This window comes from Tursiops truncatus, chromosome 3 (assembly GCF_011762595.2).
Source record: "Tursiops truncatus isolate mTurTru1 chromosome 3, mTurTru1.mat.Y, whole genome shotgun sequence".
Lineage (NCBI taxonomy): Eukaryota > Metazoa > Chordata > Mammalia > Artiodactyla > Delphinidae > Tursiops > Tursiops truncatus.
This window is the reverse complement of record NC_047036.1, coordinates 100,714,368-100,730,234: the sequence shown is the minus strand read 5'-3', so window position 1 is coordinate 100,730,234 and position 15,867 is coordinate 100,714,368. Positions and strand designations below refer to the sequence as shown.

Here is a 15,867-nt window from a genome sequence, read left to right as displayed (position 1 = left end):
CTGTATGCAGAAAACTATAAGACACTGATGAAAGAAATTAAAGATGATACAAACAGATGGAGAGATATACCATGTTCTTGGATTGGAAGAATCAACATTGTGAAAATGACTATCCTACTAAAAGCAATCTACAGATTCAGTGCAATCCCTATCAAACTACCAATGGCATTTTCATAGAACTAGAACAAAAAATTTCACAATTTGTATGGAAACACAAAAGGCCACGAATAGCCAAAGCAATCTTGAGAAAGAAAAATGGAGCTGGAGGAATCAGGCTCCCAGATTTCAGACTCTACTACAAAGCTACAGTAATCAAGACAGAATGGTACTGGCACAAAAACAGAAATATAGATCAATGGAACAGGATAGAAAGCCAGAGATAAACCCACGCACATATGGTCACCTTTTCTTTGACAAAGGAGGCAAGAATATACAATGGAGAAAAGACAGCCTCTTCAATAAGTGGTGCTGGGAAAACTGGACAGCTACATGTAAAAGAATGAAATTAGAACACTCCCTAACACCGTACACAAAAATACACCCAAAATGGATTAAAGACCTAAATGTAAGGCCAGACACTATCAAACTCTTAGAGGAAAACATAGGCAGAACACTCTTTGACATAAATCACAGCAAGATCCTTTTTGACCCACCTCCTGGAGTAATGGAAATAAAAACAAAAATAAACAAATGGGACCTAATGAAACTTCAAAGCTTTTGTAGAGCAAAGGAAACCATAAACAAGACGAAGAGACAACCCTCAGAATGGGAGAAAATATTTGCTAAAGAAGCACCTGGCAAAGGATTAATCTCCAAAATATACAAGCAGCTCATGCAGCTCAATATCAAATAAAGAAACATCCCAATCCAAAAATGGGCAGAAGACCTAAATAGACATTTCTCCAAAGAAGATATACAGATTGCCAACAAACACATGAAAGGACGCTCACCATCGCTAATCATTTGAGAAATGCAACTCAAAACTACAATGAGGTATCACCTCACACGGGTCAGAATGGCCATCATCAAAATATCTACAAACAATAAATGCTGGAGAGGGTGTGGAGAAAAGGGAACACTCTTTCACTGTTGGTGGGAATATAAATTGATACAGCCACTATGGAGAACAGTATGGAGGTTTCTTAAAAAAGTAACAATAGAACTACCATACGACCCAGCAATCCCACTACTGGGCATATACCCTGAGAAAACCATAATTCAAAAAGCGACATATACCACAATGTTCATTGCAGTTCTATTTACAATAGCCAGGACATGGAAGCAACCTAAGTGTTCATCAACAGATAAATGGATAAAGATGTGGCACATATATACAATGGAATATTACTCAGCCATAAAAAGAAAGAAAATTTAGTTATTTGTAGTGAGGTGGATGGACCTGGAGACTGTCATACGGAGTGAAGTAAGTCAGAAAGAGAAAGACAAATACAGTATGCTAACACATATATATGGAATCTAAAAAATAAAAAATTGTCCTGAAGAACCTAGGGGCAGGACAGGAATAAAGACGCAGATGTAGAGAATGGACTTGAGGACACAGGGAGGGGGAAGGGTAAGCTGGGACGAAGTGAGAGAGTGGCATGGACATATGTACACTACCAAATGTAAAATAAATAGGTAGTGGGAAGCAACCGCATAGCACAGGGAGATCAGCTTGGTGCTTTGTGACTACCTAGAAGGGTGGGATACGGAGGGTGGGAGGGAGATGTGAGAGGGAGGGGATATGGGGATATATGGATACATATAGCTGATTCACTTTGTTATGCACCAGCAACTAACACAACATTGTAAAGCAATTATACTCCAATAAAGATGTTAAAAAAAAAAGATATGACATTATCTCTCTGAAGAAAAGAAAAATAAGAAATAGGGCTCTCCATTCATGTATTTTGAGTTGCTGTGCCATGGGACACAGATATTTATGGATTCATATTTTATTAAATGATTGTTTCACTCAGTTTGCATTTAGTATCTTTATGCTTTTTTCAATCTCTGTGAATTCCGGAAGGGAAATGCTTATAGCATTTAAGGTAAAGAGGTATTTCAAAAATAATTTGAGGGAGAAAAACTAATTTTTGTCTATAAATTCAGTTATTAGCAACATAATCACTGTTTCACATTTTAAACAATATGATCATACAGTATAGAACATGTACATTTTAAAAAAATGTCTATTTTCTCTGTTCTTATTTTCTAATTCATGGTAAGAAGCTGGAACTACATACTTCGTCTAAGGGAAGAACTCTACAAGAAACGGAAATTATGCCCATAAATTTGGTGAAATGTATCCAGCCAGGAGGTCTTTGGGAACTCATCCATGAGGTTTTTCACTCACTTTCCTCAACACTGCTTAGAGCCATTTAAGAAGTAAATAGTATTTGTATATGGTAGAAAATTCATGTTATCTCAAAACTATAGTATGGACTTTAAAAATTCAGATATTTTGTTTTTATCTAAGTAAATTTGCTTTATTGGTTGGTAATCTGTTACCAAAGGGAAGGTTTTGTTAAATATTCCTACCATTATATTCATTACTCACCATTATTTATCATTATATTCACTGATTCTTTCTGCCCTTTCTTGGTTTCTAACATTTCTTAAAACCAAAAATGTTGTAATAAAATTTGACTGGATTATTAGAGGTTAGAGTTACAATGTTAGGACATAGAGTATCTTAGGTGTTTGAGGAAAAAAATTAGTGCGGAACACTTTTTCTGTGCTCTATTTATTATTCACAGCCATAACTTAAACTTGGAAATATAAAGAGAGCATCTAAAGCGAAACAAACCAAAATATACTGAGTCCAAAAGAAAGAAATTTATATTGACCTTAAAATTTGCTAATTTCCTTTTAGGATTTCACCAGTTTTTATATTACTTAGATGATTTCAGACATCCTTTAGAGAACTAGATAAAGCTGTTGGAGAAAAAAGACCAATTGGCTCCTCTCATATTTTTATTGCTAGAGGTTAATAATTAAGGCAATATGTTTCTTGTTAGAGATTATTCAGGTGCCTTAGCCATTGGGGCTCCTTTTTTATATACAGTTAGGATTTTATTTTAATACATGGAGTATTAATATTTTTGGATCAATACGTTTTTCATGATCCATTAGATAGAAATGATGGTGCTTTGCTGGTTTGATTACAATCAGTTCTATGATAATTTTTGTTATTCATGGAAACTTTATAGAGTCCTGTGCTACAACAGAGAGCTTACTTTGCTTTCTGCCTGTAACTGAATCTTAGATTTGGAAAGGGTTTAAAGATTGCCCCACCTGTCTCCTCAGTGCACAATCTCTTTTGTGGAATCCTAGGCAGATTACCATTGATGATTTCAGTGAATACCTCCTAAAAGGACTCTTTTTTTTTGTTGTTCCCTAGAAGCTCCTTGCTATTCCTGGAGAGCTCTAGCTGGTTTCAGAGGGAAAAATGGAACAATTCTGTTTACATACATTTTTCCAAATTTTGAAATTTAACATCCATGTGTGAAATTTGCTTTTATAGTTGCTATTATTATATATTTTAAAATATATAGTTCACAAGAATGCATCAATAGATCAAACACAAAGGCTCCAACTTCATGTCACTAAAAAACGTGACTCTCATGGTCTGAGACAAATGAATTAGCACTTGGAAGATTTCACACAGGCAGCTGAAATAGGAAAAGATGAATCAGGAGTAAAGAATTAAATATCTGAACATTGGATTTAATCGGACTGGCAGTCAACATGCCCCTAATTTTTGGTACAAGGCCAGTTATGAAACTTTTATACAGTGACATGAAACCATTGAAGCATTAGTGTAATTTTCAAGCAAAGCAGAGTGATTTCACTGGTAAACCAACAGAATTTTTCAAGAGCAAGTTTAAACCCTCCTACACTGTTGGTGGGAATGTAAGTTGGTGCAGCTACTATGGAAAACAGTATGGAGGTTCCTTAAAAACTAAAAATAGACCTACCATATGATCCAGCAACTCCACTCCTGGGCATATATCCAGAAAAGACAAAAACTCTAATTTGAAAAGATACATGTACCTGATGTTCATAGCAGCACTGTTTACAATAGCCAGGACATAGAAGCAAACTAAATGTCCACTGACAAACTATTACATATAGAATGGATAAAAAACAGCACAGGGAACTATATTTAATATCCTGTGATAAACTATAATGGTAAAGAATGTGAACAAGAATGTGTGTATATATATATATATATATATATATATATATATATATATATATATATATATATATATATATATATATAAAACTGAATCACTGTGCTGTACAGCAGAAATTAACGCATTTTAAATCAACTATACTTTAATAAAATAAATTTAAAAAAATTTCAGTGAGATGAGTAGGAAGTAGCCAGGTGGCAGTCGTTCCTGTCACTTTCTCTAACTGAGAATCAAAGACTTGTAATTGTCTTGCTTACAGTGACCCAGAACACTAAGAATTATAAAGAGAAAATTACTTGGAGTTATATTGCTAAAAATAATTCTCTTTCATTCTACACACACACACACACACACACACACACACACACACACACACACTTGTATTTCTATATAAGTAATATATTTTATACTCAATGTGTTTCCCTATGTTACTAAACAGTTTTCAGAATAATGACTTTTCATGGTTGTATAGAATGCCATCTTTTGGATGCACATTATATATTTATTCCTTGATTGTTAGACATTTATAAAGTTTCCATTACTTCATTATTATATAAAATGTGGCAATGACCATGACTGAATATAAATCTTTATGTGAATCTATGTTTCAAAATTTTAAATTCTTTCTGTTAAATTATATTCCAAAAAAATTTTACCAGTTTATACTTCTACCAAGATAAATGAGAAAAACCATGTCCCTGTATCTTTCCCAATACTGTATATTATCATTTTAAAAATTCCAATTCTCTTTTAGCTTGAGCGGTAAGGAATAAAATTATTATTTTATTTTGAATTTTCTGGATGCACTAAGTTCTAAGAAAACTTTGTTACTTGGGATCTTACATAGGAAATCTGCTGTGTAACTTTCCTTCTTGTTAAAATGTTCTATTCATTTAGACTCAAAGTTTTTAGTATGAGTTTATCCACTAGCTAGGTATGTGAACTTGGATAATTGATAACTACTCTGGACCTCTTTTTCTTCAACTGTAAAATGATCACTAAAGTTCCTTCTGCAATTTTGAAATGAGAGATGAGATTTAATATATAATTTTTGAATTGAATGGTTCTAAAATATAACATTAGGACTGGGAGTTAACTCATATTAAGTTTCTATTTAAGGCTGAATAGCATAGAGTGGCTATAAATTCCTACATTTCATATTTTAAAAAATTCAGTGTCTACATAAACTAGTGACTGAACTACACTTTTGTGTGATCTGAAATAAATATGTAGATATTCTACACACCCTCTAACTTTAAGTATTTACATTTTTTTTTCAATAAAGGAGAGAGGATTGTTTCTGGCAACCATGCATTCATGGTTGCCAGTTAAACATCATAGTGCACTTTTTATCCTATTTCAATCACACCTTTACACACTCCCTCTAGTGGTTTATTGAACATTCCAGACCAAATTAGTTTCTTAGCTGTACTGTACTGATGCTTAAATTTGTCCTCTCATAGCCTTTCTTCATCTATCCAGAACCAATATTGTTTTTTAATGTGTCATTTAAGGTGAAGGTGAAAAAAAAAAAAGATGGGGGGATGATTTCTGTGCCATTTTAATTTAAAACAAAAGGAAGCAAGGAAATGCATTAACTCAATTCAACACAAATTTGTTGATGATTGTGTGTACAGTACTAAGGTAAACAAAGAACTACAGGACAATTTCTGTGCTAGGGAGGCTGTGTTACTCCTTGTCTTTTCTCCTCTGTGTGGCATGTAGTCTATGGAGCACTGGGAGAGGTGTGTGGCTGGCCTGGTAGGGTTTTGCCCTAGCCTTGTGATCAAGGTTTTAGTTGCCAGCTTCCAAGCTCACTAGTGTCCTCTGAGATGTTTGTGATCCCACCGGGTTTCCAGTCCCACGGTCCATGCTGCCCTTCACAGCTGAGTCCTTTCAACATGACCATAAGACCACTTTGAATCTTACGGTCTTCCATTAGTACTTCCTCATCTCTCTGGGGAATGGGAATGTTGAGCACTGTTGTCTTATTGAGCCATTCAGGGGCCCAAAGGAAACTTTGGTGGGGGCTGTGTCAGCCTACCGTGGCTTCATTCGTACTCTATTGCTCCCTGTAGATTTAGCCTTGATGGCTGCAGGTGCGGGACCTGTTCCATGTCTCCTTCCAAAGGGCTGCTGCACCTAATCATCTTACATTTCTCTTTAGATCTCCTCCTCTCCCCAACTCTGAGAACCCAATCCAGGCAAGGGAGGGGGAGAATCACACAGCCTTTCTACCAACACTTTTGACTGAAGGGCAAAAATACCCACAAAAAAACAAAAACCCTAGGGTGTCTGTCTTTACTTCCTTCCTCACACTTCCATTCTGCCCCCTGGGAGCAGAGCTACTCTCAAGTCTCATACCTGAATAGGAGAGAGTCATAGGAAAAGCATACAGTTAATTCCTCCCTTATCCCAAGACAAGGGATATCCCAGAGGAGGGTGGGGTGAAACTGTACAAAGTTTAAGGAGAATGAGGGGCAAAATGAGAAATAATATTTATTTGGAGATGAGGAGGCCATTAGTACCTTTAAGAAATAAATTTCAAGCCTCTGGTAGTCTGGGGATGGAGGAAGCATGGCTGGAAGGCAAGGGGTGTATGTGGTTGGTGAGGAAGTTTAACACCTCATATTTATTGAGCACTTACTATGTACCAAGCACTGTTTTAAGAGCTTTAGATGGTTTAACTCACTTATCTTCAAAACAACTCTATTTCCCCTCCACTTAGAGATAAAGAAACTGAGGTTCACACAGGTTAAGTTGGTTGTCTAAGGACAACCCACAGTTAGTAAGTGGAAGAGGCAGCCTGGCTCCTGAGTCCCTAAATGTTGCTACAGTGAGGACTTGGTAAAAGATCAGAGGGAGGACTATCTCAAGAAGAGAGCAGAGTTCAGGAATTTAATTTTTGAATTAGGATACCTGGACAACTGTAGAGAGAGAAGAAGGAACTGGTGGAGTAGGAAGAAAACCTACTTTTAATAAACATTTATTCAATCCCTAACACATGAGAGAGAAAGGGAATAAGAGGTGATAGAAAAAGTAAGTATGAGACAAGACCACAGTAAAGCAGTATGCCTGGGTAAGGGGTGGAGGTGCCTCTCCCTGTGAGACAGCCCGAAGGAAAGTCTGAGTGAAGTACTGAGAAACTCTGAGCTCGGTAGGGTGTTGGGACAGCTGGAGAGGGGGCCATGAACCATTGGCAGGATGGCTTTGATTTCCTTGTTGTATAGACATCAAGGTGGCCAAGAGTGAGACGGAGAGCTGGGAATCTTAGGGCTGTGGAAGCTGTCTAGAGTACCTCCTGTGAGGAATGCAATAAAGTCAAACAGAAAGAAAGGAAAAATTGCTGAGTCACAGTGAAGTATTATGATTATGACCCAGTTATGTACCAGACACTATACTATGGACATTATATACCTTTCCTCACAGTGGCTTTCCATGATAAAGATGATTACCCTGAGTTAACTGAGGAGGAAAATGAGAAGCAGAGAATTCAAGTAATTTGCTCATGGTTATTCAGCTAGTCAGTGGTGGAACTTATACACAAATTCAGGTGTTGTGAAATCTGGGGAGCTTCCCAGTCCAGCACAGGTAGTGGTGACACAGGGCACCAAGAGATGACATTTCAGGCTGTGAGAAGGAATAAGACCACCAGAAAGAGACTCTAGATAGGGTGGAGATGAGGGCCTGTCTTTTGTCAAAGTCCATGTGTTTCTACACCCTGAAGGTATTAACAAAGAATGAACCTGTAGTAGTCAGCACACTTTATGCCTTTCTCATGTGAGTCTTGGCAACTTGAGAGCAGAAAAAATAGATGGTAAGAGGCATCCAGAGTGGGAAACTGATGTGGAGGTAACGGGTAGAAATGCTGGAGACTTCTGGTAACTTCAGATCCTCTTGAAGTGTAGTAATGTGTTATGTCACTTCAAGTTAGTTCACATTCAGCACCTTTGAAATTTAAATTTTTGGTCTAAATTTTTCCATTGTGCTAATTTTTGGCATTTCAGATATTTTTCTCTGAATTTTTTCATCTTTGAGATCACACTGTGTAGCAGGAGACCATAGGTTTAGTGGCCATGTACATCTTGTAGACAAGACTGCATCTTCAGAACTGGTTGGGAGTATGTTTTTCTAAAAATTCCATTGTTGATGTCTGTTTTCTTCTCATGGCCATGTAGATGAATACATTTTCGTCCTTTATTTTATCTTTCTAAGCAAAATAAAATATGATATCTCTTCAAAAACATTTAAGAAGGAAAAGGAAAAGCCAGTTTGAAAAAAAGGTCAGCAAGACACAAGGAAGTGTGATATTTGCTGAAAGTGCCTGTCAGAAGAGTCTGAATAATGTGGATGGGCCAAAGGAAACAAGATAATTAAGGCGAAACTCATTCCCCCAAGATAGCTGAAATGTGAGTTTACTAATCCTGAGAGGTAGGGGGCCAAATGAGGTCTAATTGTATCTTATTTAACTTGGCCTTTTAGATGGATAACCCTTGGCTCTCTTTGCAAATATCACACTTTTGTCAAACTGACCTTATTCTAATATATTTTTCTTCTTTTTGCAAATGTGAAGTATTTTTGATCATACAATAGTAACTCAACTAATAAGGTTTTCAACTACAAATGTAGACTATGCTCTAACGGAAACCATGTTATCAGCAGAAAGAGTTCCATTCCTTATTAGCATATTCTAGCTTGAATAGTTTTCACAGCGGGACTTTTAAAAGGGCCCGGAAAAATAACTCAAGAAATACTACTTTTGCAAAGATTCACACACTCAGTTTGAATATACTGGAAAAATACGAGACTAGGTCATCCAGATAAATAGATGTTCATAATTAGGAAAGAAATTTTGAAATATTGTCAACCCCAGGTAGTCTTCTAGTTGCACTACAGAAAAACCCAAATTAGACATAGTTCTCAAGCTACTTGTCTTAGGGTTCATACTGAAGTATATAATATTTTCTGAAGGAGATTTAACTTATTTTTAATTGAAGTACGGTTGTCTTACAATGTTGTGTTAGTTTCTGGTGTACAGCAAAGTGATTCAGTTTTACATATATATTATATATATATATATATATACACACATACACACACATATATATACTTACATATATATGCTTTTTCAGATTCTTTTTCATTAAGGTTATTATAAGATATTAAATATAGTTCTTAATTTTATTTTTCTGGTTAGGGTTTCCCTGGAAGTCTTAAGGTCTTGGGTCCAGGTGATCAGAGTTGGCCATCAACTCACAATGTGCATTTAGACAAATCACTCATTCTCTGTGGGACTCCATTTCCATTTCCCATTTACAAATGACTGTTCTGAATTAGATGATTGCCACCTACCCACACCCCCACCTTTAACTGTATATAACACTTATATAACACTATTTGACTTTGAGCCTTTGTGAATAATCTGAAGTTGAATTAAAGTTGAAAGGAGAAAGGTGGTCTCTCAACGTCTTTAGTTTTTATTCTATCTTTTTTTTCAGGGGGGTGGGGAACCTTAAAAAACTTCAGGAGAAGGCATTTCCCTTGAAAAACCAACATGTCATGTCCTAGGAGAACTGGGATCTGCCCTGGGTTCTTGTGGGAAATACTTCAGACCTGGATGAAAGAAGAAGAAAGGATAAAAATGAAGGCAGGAAGGACAGAGATGGTGGGAGCTTTGGTTCTGAGGATTCGTAATTGTCCTTACTCACATAGACTGAATTCTTCTCTGCCTATTTTCCTGGGTCTTGTGTAAGAATATCTTGAAGAAAATATTAACAGTGTGAGTGACCTTCGCTGGGTTTAATGATTCACCGATTGTAAAAAATATTTTACCTGGAATAACAACGAGTATGTATTCCTAGAGCCTATACTTGTGGACCTGGAAGGAGGCCACCCAAAAGTGTGCTAAAAGGACAAGGGAAGCCTGGCTCGTCTATATTTATCTAACCAGATAATTGAGTGAACTAAAAGGTCTTTTATTATCCTTGTGTGGATTACGTACTTCGTAGGGTATCCACAGTCATTATTAAAACCATGTGTATTCCTGTCTTACTTCTGAGCACCTTCTCTGAAAATCAATCCATACATGCTCAGGAATACAAACCACACTCATTTTAGAGTCAATGTAAACAAACATAATTAAGGAGGCAAATTTACTTCAGAAATTATCTAATGCCTTCCACATTAAAATAGAAATAACTTTTGGCTGTTCCCTTCTATTTACGTGGATAATTGTTAAGTTCAGATCTGATATTTCTGGAAAAACAAGTTAAAAAATCTCAACAGCCTTGATCTAGTCCTTCATTCCCCATGTTTCCCACAGTGACAGGTAATTCACAGAAGTTACTATCTCAGAATTTTAAATACAACTTTCTTAAGACTGAGTCAAGATAATCTCATACAGATAAGATTATAGGTAAAACTCATAGTTAGAGAGGTGGTGCTGAAGTGACCACAAACTCTCACAGGATCAGAATACTTTTGTTATACAGGAAGAAGGGACTTGCAGTTTTAGTCTTGATTATCAAGAGGAAGGAAATCAAATAGCTTTGAAAATTCTCATTAAAATTGTACTTTAATATATTTTCCCCAAGACATAAAGACATATAAACTAAGTAAAATTTCTTGATCCACACTGGGGTGCATATTAGATCACGCTTCTTGTGTTTACTGCTATTTCTTAAAGCTAAAAAGGGGCTAGATTTTACAAGGTCTTACTTATCTCATGCCGCTATAAATATTTAGTCCACAACAGCTAATCCTTTTCATGGTCAAAACCATTTTAGGTTGTAAATATTCTTTAAAAAAAAATTAATAAATTAATAAAATATGAAAGTGAGACCTATGAGAGTAATTTTATGAAACTGTATTTTAAGAAAATTTAAGAGTATCAAATATCTCCTTTAATAACCATTCTTATTTATTAAATATTCTTGCTTATTCTATTATGGATCATAAAATTCAACTAGTATGTCAATATCCTTTATATTTTGCTTTAATGCTATTAAAATATTTCAAGTTAAATTTGATTTATTTAAAAAATATTTAAATTTAGGATCCATAAATAAGAATTCATAAATCCATAAATATGTTGTTTTAGTTCATTTCATTTTAAAATTATTTTTAAAATATTTAAAGTTTGATTATATAAGCAACAAAAGAATATATTCTCACACCATTGTAAAGCAATTATACTCCAATAAAGATGTTAAAAAAAATATATTCTCCTGGTAAAAATTAAAACTCTAAAGATATGGGTCAAGTTTTTTTGACTAGCATGTGGAATCTAGGTCTCCTACGGAGATGATGTGAGCATTGCTGTCTGCTTAGTGTGTATCCTTCCAGATAACTGCTCTTTGTATATATATTTCCTTTGCAAAGTATAGAGTATTTTGGAGTATGTTTAACATAACTGGTATGAAATGGCTGAGCTATTCCATAGCTTGCTTTTTCAATTGGTAATATGTCTGGAAGAGTTTTCCCTGTTAGTACATATTATTGACTTCATTATTATAAGCTGTTCCTTAGTACTTTACGGCATAGCCATCAAAAAGTCATTTTCTATTCTAATTTTAATAGGTATTTTGGTTGTTTCCATTTTGTTTACAGTGATGAAGAAAACTGCAATTCATTGTGTGCCTCCGTACGACTTCCAAGTCTGAACAGCATCATCAACAGGCTTTTCTTCCTGAAGCTTTGGCTCAGCCAATTCTAAGTCTCCTAAAGATTACTTTTTACCCTCAGCCTCTATCAAGGCATTTTCACAAACCAAGACCATTCTCTCTCTGAGAAGCATTTTGAGAACAGCTGTTAAAGCAATTTAAAAACTTCCCACCTCATTTTATCCTCAGTGCTTGGCACTTGAAATAGCAAATAGTTGATATTTGATAAACATTTTTGCTGAATGAATAAATGATATATTTGAGGCACTAAGAGTATTGAACTGGGAATGAGAAGAGCTAGGCTTTTGTGACTTGGGTTTGTGATCCTGGATATAGGAAAAATTGCTTCCAACTTTTTTTCCCTCCTCAGAGATAGAGGATGGTCAACCAAGAGGTTTCAAAGGTCTTGCCCATTGCTCTACCTTGTAGTTCTATCTTTTTAAAGGGGGCTAGGGGTGCTTTCCCCAGTGCTGTGCACTTAATAGATGCTAAAGAAGTATGTGAATATATCATAGTTTATCTAATATTCAATTAGATATCAAAAGTATAGAAATGTAGCCAAAATTTAAATACATGTTTATAAATTCACTTCAAAAGTGTGGGTAAGATGAAAAAGTCAAAGTTTAAGGCAATCTGTCACACTAAAAGAACACATATTTATGAATCTAGATATTAATCCTAAATATTAAAGGCAGAAAATATAGATTCTAGGGATCAAAGGGAAAAAAAACCATTTGGTGATCATTTCTTAGGGAACTAATATACTTCTTGAAAATAGGGAATCCTTGGGGAATTCCCTGACAGTCCAGTGGTTAGGGCTCTGTGCTTTCACTGCCGAGGGTGTGGGTTCAATCCCTGATTGCAGGGGGGTGACTCCCGCAAACTGTGCAGCACGGCCTAAAAAAAAGTGTCCAAAAGGAAAATAAACATGAAAATATTTTTTAAAAAGACTTTAAAATAGGGAACCTGTGATTAACTTCTCTTTTTAAAAAAGAAAAGTATATTCATATTGGACTTGAGGCAATAAGTTGCTTATTAGGTGCGTCCTTTATTCTATACTCTTATATATTGATTTCTGTAAGAAGGTAACTGTCTACACCGATTTTTTCTTTTTAATCAAATGCCCCCGTCTAATTGCTATACATCAAAAGAATCCATGACTCTCTGTTTCAAGTAAGTTAGTTCCTTCAGGATTGCTCTACAATGCTCCCCAGAGCCAGGAGAACTAAATTTAGATTTATAAATTATGAGGAAAAAAGGGATATGTATGCATATATAAATGACTCACTTTCTATAAAGCGGTCTCCTACTTTGTTGTGAGAGTAGAGGTCAAAAGAGAGGAGGCATACTTTACATAAATTCTTTTACTGAAAAGAAAGTCTTCGGGAATTAAAAAAACTAACAAGTGAAAGATGTACAAAACCCCAAATTCTCCTATCATTGTGTAGTTGGGTAATTTATTTCTATGATTTAAAATATTTGAACCGGGCTTCCCTGGTGGCGCAGTGGTTGGGGGTTCTCCTGCCAGTGCAGGGGACACGAGTTCGTGCCCCGGTCCAGGAGGATCCCACATGCCGTGCAGCGGCTGGGCCCGTGAGCCATGGTCGCTGAGCCTGCGCGTCCAGATCCTGTGCTCCACACGGGAGAGGCCACAACAGTGAGAGGCCCGCGTACCACACACACACACACACACACACACACAAATATATATATATATTTGAACCTTGAGCATGTTAAATATTTTTACTTGAATGGAACTCAGTTACGATTACTTAAGTTACTATTTTCTTAAAGTCAATATGGCTCTGACTGAATCACTAGAGTTTTATTTGAAACTATATGATCAGAGAGTTCCCCAAGGGTTTTATTCCTTCATCTTTCTTAGATTAGTGTATTCTTATTATTTCCTCAATAACAACAGTCTTTGCTTAAGAATTCTTGTGTAAGAGTAACGTGGTAATTGTATCAACACTCACTCTTATATTATTTTTCACTAAACTATTAGAATTTAGCCTTAGGTGCTCAATGGTCTTTGAAAAGGTTAATTTAATAAACATGCAATAGTCTGTTAAAAGATAACTTTATAGATTTTAGAACAGGGAAACAGAGGGACTCAGTTGCTTATTCGTGTTAATACCGTGATTTCATTGCAAAAGCAAAAAATATACACAATGACATTTCCTTCTTCCTGATTATTTGAGGGGTAGCTACAATTTATTGAGGGCTTACTGTGTGCCAGGATCAATGTTAAGGTAGGTTAAGCTACTATAATGAGACTGAACAATAAATTAGTGGCTTAAGGAATGTTGAAATTTATTTCTCTCTCAGGTAAGAGTCTGGACTAGTTGTTCCAGTCACTCAGGGGCTCAGGCGCACAGTAGTCTGTGTGGTCTCCAACAGTCCCTCTGGGGCCATTCCAGTCAGCAGGAAGTGGAAATTCAGTGTGGCGGATTGTGTTGTGCAGTGTTTATGGTCTAAGAAGTGTCATTTTGCTTAAATTCTATTCGGTGGGGTTTAGTCAGCTGGCTGCCCCTGGCTGCCAGAAGGTCTGGGAAATGTAGTCAATGGCTGGGCAGGTATTTCCCAAGTACAATTCTACCACCAAGAAAGAAGTGGAGCACAGTTGGCAGGTTCTGCCATGGTGTTTTACATAATTATCGGATTTAAGTACTACTCTGAACAAATAGGTTTTTTTTTTTTTTTTTTTTTTTTTGCGGTACGTGGGCCTCTCACTGCCGTGGCCTCTCCCGTTGCGGAGCACAGGCTCCGAATGCGCAGGCTCAGAGGCCATGGCTCGCGGGCCCAGCCGCTCCGCGGCATGTGGGATCTTCCCGGACCGGGGCACGAACCCGTGTCTCCTGCATCGGCAGAGGGACTCTCAACCACTGCGCCACCAGGGAAGCCCGAACAAATAGGATTTTATAGAAACTAACCCATTACTTATCCAAGGTCATACAGCTTATAAGTGATAGAGTCAGAATTTGAACCTAAGCCTCTTTGGCTCCAAAGTCCATGTTCTTACTCTCTACGCCATACAGTATAACAAAAGCTGGAATATACCCCAGTCAAATGAATTGCAAATACTCCTTTTCTCCAGATTTCTTAGAGCCATAATACTTACTCTGCATAAAGAATGAACAAGTGTGTTGTTTGACTTGGCATTTAATTGTCAGGTTCTCATTACAACCACAGATGCTGCTCTAAAACAGTTCAGGACATTCTGGAAGGTTTCTAATTTAATTCAATTACTTTCATTTTAAATGCATTTGTTGCAGTCCATTTTGCTGAGCTGGGTTGGCCGAATCTACACCTATTCCCAATCATCTTCCTTGCTTTCCTCTAACTCAGAAGTGGAAATCTGAAATTCCCTAGACCTGTCTCATCCAGTGGTGATCACCAGGTACAGTTCTACCAGTGAGATATAGAGGGAAGTATTCTAAGACTGGCTTCCTTTTGCAAATAAAAAGACAAAGACCATCAACTAGAAAGCTTTGGGCCTATTTGCCTTACTTTTGCCTCAAATGTGAATGAGATTTCTTCAGGTGCTTGGTCACCTCATTATCCTGAGGATAAAGGTCTATATGCCAAGGATGAGAAGTGGGAAGATGGAAAGCTTCTGCTGGACCTGGATACATCCACCCTGGAGGGCTCATCTCTTGTGGTATTTTCTATTATTTGCTGCAGAAAGCAAATACACTGAATGTCTTACCTCCAATTCCATTCCCTTCCTTCCTTCCACTTTCCCTTCCTTCCTTCTTTCCTTCCTCCATCTCTTTGTCTCTTCCTTTCTTATTTTTCAACTTCAGACAATGGCAAGTTGAGATCAGTCCAGAATTTAGTGTTGGCCTCTGTCACGTATTTCAGTAGGTTTGGGCCAAAGGGTGGTGAGGTAGGAGAAATCGACAGCGTGAAAGAAACTACTCCTATTCTCCTTTATTTCTTTGCAATTCTAGGGATTATAATCCTTACTTATCCAGGCATCTTTATATAATAACTTGGGGGGA

At 36.6% G+C, this 15,867-nt stretch overlaps 2 long non-coding RNA genes across 3 annotated transcripts in view; one reads left to right on the top strand and one right to left on the bottom strand.

The window, feature by feature from the left end:
• The window catches only part of LOC109550809 (uncharacterized), a 43,866-nt gene extending 30,493 nt beyond the window's left edge, over positions 1-13,373 (top strand). The window contains exons 4-5 of one of the 2 annotated variants that reach the window (XR_002177485.3): positions 2,233-2,388; positions 11,811-13,373. This is a non-coding gene — a long non-coding RNA (uncharacterized lncRNA). Of the gene's footprint in view, positions 1-2,229; positions 2,389-11,810 lie in introns of both variants that reach the window. The other variant, XR_002177484.3, reaches the window with a different exon arrangement.
• Positions 1-15,867, bottom strand: part of LOC141278316 (uncharacterized) — a 121,438-nt gene that overhangs the window by 65,826 nt on the left and 39,745 nt on the right. The gene's annotated exons all lie outside the window — the stretch shown is intronic.